This window comes from Magnolia sinica, chromosome 3 (assembly GCF_029962835.1).
Source record: "Magnolia sinica isolate HGM2019 chromosome 3, MsV1, whole genome shotgun sequence".
Taxonomy (NCBI): domain Eukaryota; kingdom Viridiplantae; phylum Streptophyta; class Magnoliopsida; order Magnoliales; family Magnoliaceae; genus Magnolia; species Magnolia sinica.
In genome coordinates, this window is record NC_080575.1 from 120,373,391 (window position 1) to 120,381,555 (window position 8,165).

Genomic DNA, 8,165 nt, shown 5'->3' on the forward strand with positions numbered 1-8,165 from the left:
GTGAAAGAAAGGATGGATGTTTCCTTCATGAACCATCCTTTTTTTCTGGAACATTTCTTGATTTGTGTGTGTCATCCTCGCTTAGGGCCCATGCTAATGTTCTCTATATAATTCACAAACCATCTTTGGGAATTTGTCATCAAGCACAATGAGCTGGAAAGGGATAAATGGATTGAGATCTTCTATAGTTCTTGCATTGGATCATGTCATTCTTTAGGATCATTGTGGGCATTCTCAACATCAACTATTTGTGCATTTGAATTTACTAACTCGAGGTAGGATTGCTTTAGAGAACTGAGTCCAAACACTAATGTAATAACCAACGTGGAGCAACGGACCTATTAATATTCAAATCAGAGAAGATGGAAGTCATTTCATAAACTATTTAATTGGTTATCTTTCCTATTTCTCACCTGCCATTCAATTGTATTTGAGGCAGCAATGAATTGGAATCTTTTGCATTTCCAATAAATAAATACAAGATTTTCTTAGTTTTCCTTTGGCCATTTGTTGTAACCATTAACTCTAGGAGATCCGACATTTTCTAAACTCAGTATGAGGTTTGCTAATCCCACACATGCCTAAAGCCCAGCTCCTATGCATGCTTCCACATGGTGCACGTGCGCAAGATCCAAGCCATCCTTTAGGAGGGCCCCATCATGTGGATGCCCTGTCCCCAAGTTCAGGCATGCCAGCTTATTTCACAAGTACATTGAACGTGAACCATAGGCCAAACTTCTTTTGACTGTCCATTTGTTTTGTATGTGATGGATGCCTGATGAGTGATGCCTGGCTCTTGAGCCACAGCATTACAAGTTTGGGCACACTTAATGGAAGGCACTGGTTGATTCAAATTACAAGTGGCTACTGAAATCCTAGCATCCACAAAAGTGGTTGACGATGATGTATAGACAATCAATCAGGAGACACGTGTGCCTTCGGGCCAAAATAAAATCACATGGTTGGAATTTTCATCAACTGCAATGGTGGCCATATAAACCCCAGAGTCACATCTGTAGTGAGACTCCACATCTTTCCCCTCTCCTCTCCCATTTCTTCTCTTCTCAGTTTCTTCTGCTTGTTTCAACTGGTGATTGTTTCTCCTAAATCAAATCTTTTGGAGCTTCAATCTGCTATTGTAAATCAATTCAGGAACCTGAAGATCAGATCCGAACCATCAGGTAGGCTATTCTGTTTTTCAATCCATAGAAAGTTAATCTATATTTCAAATTTTCAGAGTGTGGTTTCATCAGTTTCCTAAATCAAATCTTCTTCTTTTTTTGGCAAAGGTGCATGGTTCCACTAAACTTCATTAATATGAAAAAAGAGAAACAAAAAGGGGTGACTGAACCTTACCCCAAGAATTCAATAAAAAAGATTGAAAGAATCTATATCAATCTCACACAACTTCTTATCAGAGAACCGCCAATCTAGATTTCAATGACTCATAAATTTGGATTTACTGACTCCCACTAACACACTGACCAAATAGCAATGTGGCTGTTAGAGATGAATTCCACTACTACTTCCAAATCACTCTGTACTGCAATATTGCAAAACCTCTTAGATTTACAAACATTCAGCCCATCCAGAAGAAACCTTTACCTTTGTGCCACCATGTCAAAAGGATTAGCATAGAAGCTTAAAAATGCCAAAACACATTCACCGTTACCATTTCTAACAATACCACCTCCTCCAGCAACACCTGGATTTCTGCGAGATGGCCCATCAACAGTCAACTTCAAGAAGCCCATTCGTGGTTTGACCCACCTGTGTAAAAGTAATTTTCTCAGGAGCTATAAGATTCATACCAATCCTTATGTTTCTCAAAGCAAGAGAATAAAGCAAATAGCGATCCTCCCAACATTTTTTTTTTCCTGATCAGTAATCTGATCCAATTGAGAAAATACCTGATAATTCCCCGAGATCCACTCTCCTTACCTTCAAATTTCGTGGAATTTCGGTCTCCATGATCCTCATATGGAATGGACAGACACCCGGCTGAGCCATAGCAGACAAGCTCAATAAAGAGCCATGTTTTCAGCCTCTGAGACCAAATTAATGCTGAAAAATCAGCAAAACTTACTGGCCATGCTCCCATCACTCTACAGATTGTCCACATCTTCAACATTACAAGTCACATAATAGCAACATTTTGTAGGCCATATAAACTCCCATGTTCTGGATTGAGGCATAACTGGAATGTCCTTTAATTTCCTTCCAAAAAGAAGAAGAAGAAGAAGAAGAAGAAGGAGAAGGAGAAGAAAAAGAAATGAAGAAAAGAATTCCAGTCCATGACAAGTTTTGCATAATTCCCAGGCTGACTTCACAGTGAAAACACGATTAGCTGCCAAAATCCATATCATTCCAACTTCTTCATTGGAAACTCTAGTACCGGTTTTGACAGTACCACTGAAAATCTCGGCAGGAAGAGACCAATCCAACAAACCAACATTCCAGACTCCATTGCTTGAAAGAACATCTCTCACAAGGAGGGAGGGAGGGAAGGTAGGAGATCAACAATCCTTCCAGATGGAAACTAGAGAGAGAGAGAGAGAGAGAGATCAAAATTACCCATGTAAACAGATAAAGAGAGAGAGAGAGATCAAAATTACCCATGTAAACAGATAAATGCTAATACTCTTACTGATACTAGCAAACATTGAACAATAATCATTACCAAGATCAAAATTCCCTATGTAAAATCCACAACAAATAAATGCTGATATTTGACATCACTGACTGACAGAGCAGAAGCTTAGTTTATTGTATATTTTAATCATTGCTTTCAACCACAAAAATTACCAAAGTATGTTTCTTCCTTAACAAACATACTTTCATAATTCCAAAGCATTGAATAAAGTCATAACTCATAAAAAGTTTTAAAAACTACTAGAAATCTTACCCCTCTTAGGAATAGGTCAACCCAATCCGAGTTTGCACTCAGCCAACATTTAGGACCCAATGAATGCCTAGCTTACAAAGCTACATTGATACGCCCTCATAATGCTTGAGCATCACTGTGTCAACTAGTGATGTCCTTGCGACTAAATCCTAGTATTCTCAATTAAGAAGTGCTTCACCCTTAAAACACTGAGCTAAATACCATAGTATATGCTTGCATCGATCGAAGTCAAGTGCATGAGCCCACAACAAGGATTCTTCATCTCGTGACTCACTTAAGGAGCATCAAATAAAGCATTAAAAAATATGGAAATCCACACTCTTAAGCATCCTCTTGTCGTCAAAGCCCTGATAGATATCCCCTTTCCAAACATTACCCATGCCCCCGTGGAAGGAGAACCATCACCTACAAGTGGCCGTAGATTAACTTAACCCACCAACCAATTTTTCCAAGCACTTTGACCTAGAAACTATCCAATATTTTCAAGGAAATAGTGTAAACAAACATTCAGAAGGCATAAAAAGTGGACTGTACCATATCATCGGATGTAGGTGATCAGTTTTCCCATGGAAAAGTAAAAATAAAGGTATTCTCTGAGCATTTTGAAGACCAATCTCAAAGTGTATCAAGCCACTACTCTCCAGGGACCAGTGTGTTGAGGGAGTGGAAGTAGATCTTTCCATTAGAAAGTTACCAATCAAAAAGCATAATTCAGGATTATCAAGTTAACACTCAGTACCTCTTTATCAAGCACAATAGATTCATATAATTAGTTAACCTAAATCCATGGATGAGCAGGAACCACTTTTGGATCTGAAAGGATGTGATTGGTTGCAAATAGAAAATAAGGTTATATATATAAATTGATGGTGTAGAGCATTACAACCAAAGGTTGTCTGAGTGAAGTCGAGAATGTGATTTTGAATAGATTAGATGTGCATGCATTTGTCAAAATTGCCACTTTACAGTGATTTTTTCACTTGCCAACTGTAACTGTGAGTTTTTAGAATAGAAAATTTGAGTAACTTGTTCCCTTTTTTCAATTTTATTTATTTGTTATTTTTTCTACACAGGAAGCAAAGGAACTGTAACAATTAAATTTTAGAACAGAAAAAATAAATAATAACTTTGACAGATGTACAAGATCAAAGCTGCCCATTGTGCTAATAACCCTCTCATTGCTACCATGAGAACCAACTATGAGCTATCCCAGGAAACCAAAAAGAGCGACAACCCAAAAAATAACTAAATATAGTCCACATAAAACCAGGAGAATCAGCCCCCACTAAAGATGTCCCACGGCTCCCCTCTTGATCCATTCCTTCAAGATTTCCTCAAATGAGCAGCCATGAAAATCAGATCCAGCTAGAGTCCAGCCTGGTCACATAAAGTAGATACCCTTCTTGGTTGGGCCATACGACTTTAACTTATTTTGAAAGTTTCTTCTCTGTCTCTTCCACCACAAAATCCGATGATGCCAAGGGGATCATCTTCCAGAAAATGCTTTTTCTCACCCTGAACAGGCCCACATTCTGGCCACTAATGGCATCTGAGAGAACCATTTAGAGCTCATGCAATACCAAACAAGCTGAAAAGCAACTTCACATGTCCCTCACAACATCGCAATGGACAAACAGAGTCAATCTTTTCTTCGTGATTTCGGCACATAAACCACATGGTTGGCAAGGTCCACTATACCCGGTAGCCGTTACATTACAGGGCCGTGACAGGAAATGGTTGGTTATGTTTTTTTTTTTTTTTTTTTAAAGGCCCATAACAGTCCATTATAAGGCCGAAACAAGTCTTCTTTTTCCAAAAGAAATATGGTTGTAATGGCCGGTACAGCTGTTATCATAACAGTGATGGTGGTGGATGTTATGGCCACTGTTACCATTATGGATACTTTGGTAATGCTCATTTTGAAGGGAAAAAATGGCCTACCTTAATGTGCCGGTACATTTTCGTCCTTTAAAATGATTTCTGACCATTCTTATCATAACAATCATAAGGCTGCCCGCTATGGCTACTGTTACTGTTATTGAATACCTTGCCTCAAGGCCTTATCAAAATCAGTCAACCCTCTGAAAACCAGTCTTCCTTGAACCGTTTGTCAAATGTTCTCTCCACTAACTCAGTTTTCTCCTATAGAAAATCATAGAGAACTGCTCTCCAGACGAGAAATGATTTTGGAGGCATGGCTGAAATCAAATGGACAGGCAGATGCTGTTTGAAAAACATGTTTGATCAGAATGATTTTCGTTCTCATTGTTTTATCCAACACACCTTGGCATCTTTTGAATATTACACCATTCCATTCCATCATATCCAGCTTGAAGATCATATTCAAACCCCTGACCTTCCTACTCTGATGTTGAATAAGATTGTGTGTCCCACATGCACTCTCTGCCCCAGCTTAATGAATGGCCCATCTCAATTTTCCATACCGATGTTCCCGTGTCACTATTACACGATGTTTTCTCATCCATCATTTGAGTATCAACATGTAGAGCAACTGCTAATCTTGCTTGTTAATCCTTACACACATTACTCTGGCACCAGCTCATGTGAGATCTGAGCAACTCATCAGGAAGGGCCCACAATAGGTGTCATTCTAACAAAAAATAAGGCCAGTTCAGCAATCCAAGCTGCTGAATTTGAGCATTGAGTTTGTACTATTGGTCTACTATCTTCCAACTGCCCTCTTTTTTCCTTGAATTCAGTTCTTAGGATTGCTCGATTGTCCTCCTAGGGGACCTTGTTTAAACTGATTTTTTCACTTTTCAATCCACAAAGCTGATAATAGGATCATTGGATTGGAAACCAATACAACTGGTTGTAGTATAACCCCTTGATTTTCAAATATCCGAGAACTTGTTAGTCTGCTATAACTTTCAAAGGCATGAGTAGGAATGTGGGTTGAAACTGAAACTGGCAGACAATCTTAGCAATGTAGATTTCTTTTCTATCGCTGTAACTTTATTCTTCCACTATAAGCAAACGGTGGGCCCAAATCATCACCACTGTATGGCAGTGATCGTCACAGCGATTGGTGGAAAAACCTTGAAAAAACATACTTCTCTGTGTGACACGGATATGTTGGTTCAGACTGCCAGTTATCCATTGATTCCAGTGGTGTAGCCCACCTGATTATCGGCCAATTATGTGGTCCACCTGATGAGCAGACCAGCCTGACTTTTGTGGGGCCCACCATTTTCATGGTACTGGTGTCCTGCATAAGTGGCATGTTGGTGGGAAAAGATGGTATGATTTCATATGTTAAGGCAATGGTGGGCCACAGGGAACATAATCCTAATTTATACTCGGGTGGGCTACATGACAGGGAACAACAGATAGTAATGGTGAGGGGAACACCCACCATACAAAATTCCAGATTGTGTGTGGGCCCGAAGCACTGTGTGTATGCGATCCAAACCAATCAGCAATGAACTCACGTACCAGAAATCAAGTCATTCCATAACTCAGGTTTTGTGGGGATTGAACTACTACAATTGAAAACTTCCTAAGCCCTACCGTGATGTTAATTTGCCATACAACATGTTCATAAGACCACATGGACCGACTTGGATTCCCTACTAAAGCCTTTAGGGCGTGTTTGGACACGTGGATTGGAAGGGATTGGAAGGAGCAATCGCGGGATTGGTCGGGCATGCCAAACAGACACGTTGAACTTCTGCGTGATATAGCAATCCACTGACATCACCATCATTGCCTTGAAATCCACCCAATCCCTCCTAATCCCGTCTATTTTACCTGGACGTGTTTGGTTGGACGGATTGGAAGGGATTGGCTGGGCATAATCCCGGAATTGGCCAAGCGTGCCAAACAAACTCGGTGGTGAAATCCCTTGATATAGCAATCTCATGGATTGCCAGCAATCCACTGACGCAGCCATCATTACCTTGAAATGGCTGCCATCCACCCTAATACAATCCAATCCCATGGAATCAGCCCGTCCAAACACGCCCTTAGCAGGAACTTCCTGCGACAGGAAGCTAAGTGGGCCCCACTGTGATGTTTATGGGAAATCTACAACGTTTATCAGTTTTGCAAGATAAGTTTCTATAGTTGAAACCTCCCTAGGTCCACCGTGATGTTTATATACCATCCATACTGTGCATAAGTTCTTTTCTATTAAGATGAACTGAAAACATAAAAATTAGAATGATTCGAAACTTCTATAGCTCCACACACGTTTCAATGATGAACGTTCAATCCTCTATTGTTGTGTGGCTCACTTTGAGTTTTGGATTTGCATCAGTTTACATACGAAAGGAGTGGATTTCCCATAACCATCATGGTGAGCCCACCTAACTTTCTCTCGCAGAAAGTTCTGCAAAAGGCTTAGGTATGAAGGGAAGACAGAGAAAGGAAGACATGAATATCAGCTTGATCCAATCTTATGTGGCCCCAAGAAGTTTTCAATGATAAGCTTTCAATTCACATTGTTTCTTGTTTCTTGTGGGCAAAACATATATATCAGGGTGGGCCATGGAGCCCTGACTAGACTTGCCATCTCAAACTAAGTCTTCGTGGTACAGTAACTAATCGCCGCCTCCATGGTAAAGGTTATTACCGACACCTGCTTCTCATACATTAGAAGGCTTGTATGACAGAGGATTTGCAGCGCCACTAAGACGAACGTATGGCATCTTTTCTATACATCTATTTTACTGAAATAACTATATATAATTATTGTTATTAACGGTCAAATGACCAAATCAAAAGAAAAGACAAAATACATAAGAAAAAACAGAACTACGAGGAATCCATTAAAGAGCCATATACCTCTCTCTATCAGCTGATCTTCGTATCTTCGTGTAAGCAACACGTGTTAGAAAGCACATGCCAAAACTCAACTTTATCCAGGTACGTACGGAAGAGAGAGACGTCTCTCACCGTGTATGGGTGACTCTCACCGTCACAACATCCAGTGATGGGAAACGGTGATGGGAGACTCTTACCTTCACTAACTCAAAAAATGGCAGGGAGGGATCTGTATCTCACGTAGGCCATTTAATTCTTTATAAAAAAATTAAAAATTAAAAATAAAAAACTGGTATTGTTTGTACACTGTGTATCCTCACCCTTTGCGTGTGTCCCTCTCCTTTTCTAATCTCCTCCCACTTTCCTTTTGTCCACATGCTTAGTAGCACGTGTGAAACCCATTCATTAAATTACGTAATAATTCTTTCTCTCTCTCTTTTTTTTTTTCCCTAAAATGCACTGTGTTTTCATCAAG

At 39.8% G+C, this 8,165-nt stretch overlaps 1 long non-coding RNA gene across 1 annotated transcript; it reads right to left on the bottom strand.

The window, feature by feature from the left end:
- Positions 1 to 827: 827 nt before the first annotated feature.
- On the bottom strand, positions 828 to 2,245 carry LOC131240992 (uncharacterized). Its single transcript, XR_009168914.1, has 2 exons — positions 1,942 to 2,245; positions 828 to 1,770 (listed from the first exon to the last, which is right to left on the bottom strand). It is a non-coding gene; the product is annotated as an uncharacterized LOC131240992 (long non-coding RNA).
- Positions 2,246 to 8,165: the final 5,920 nt, after the last annotated feature.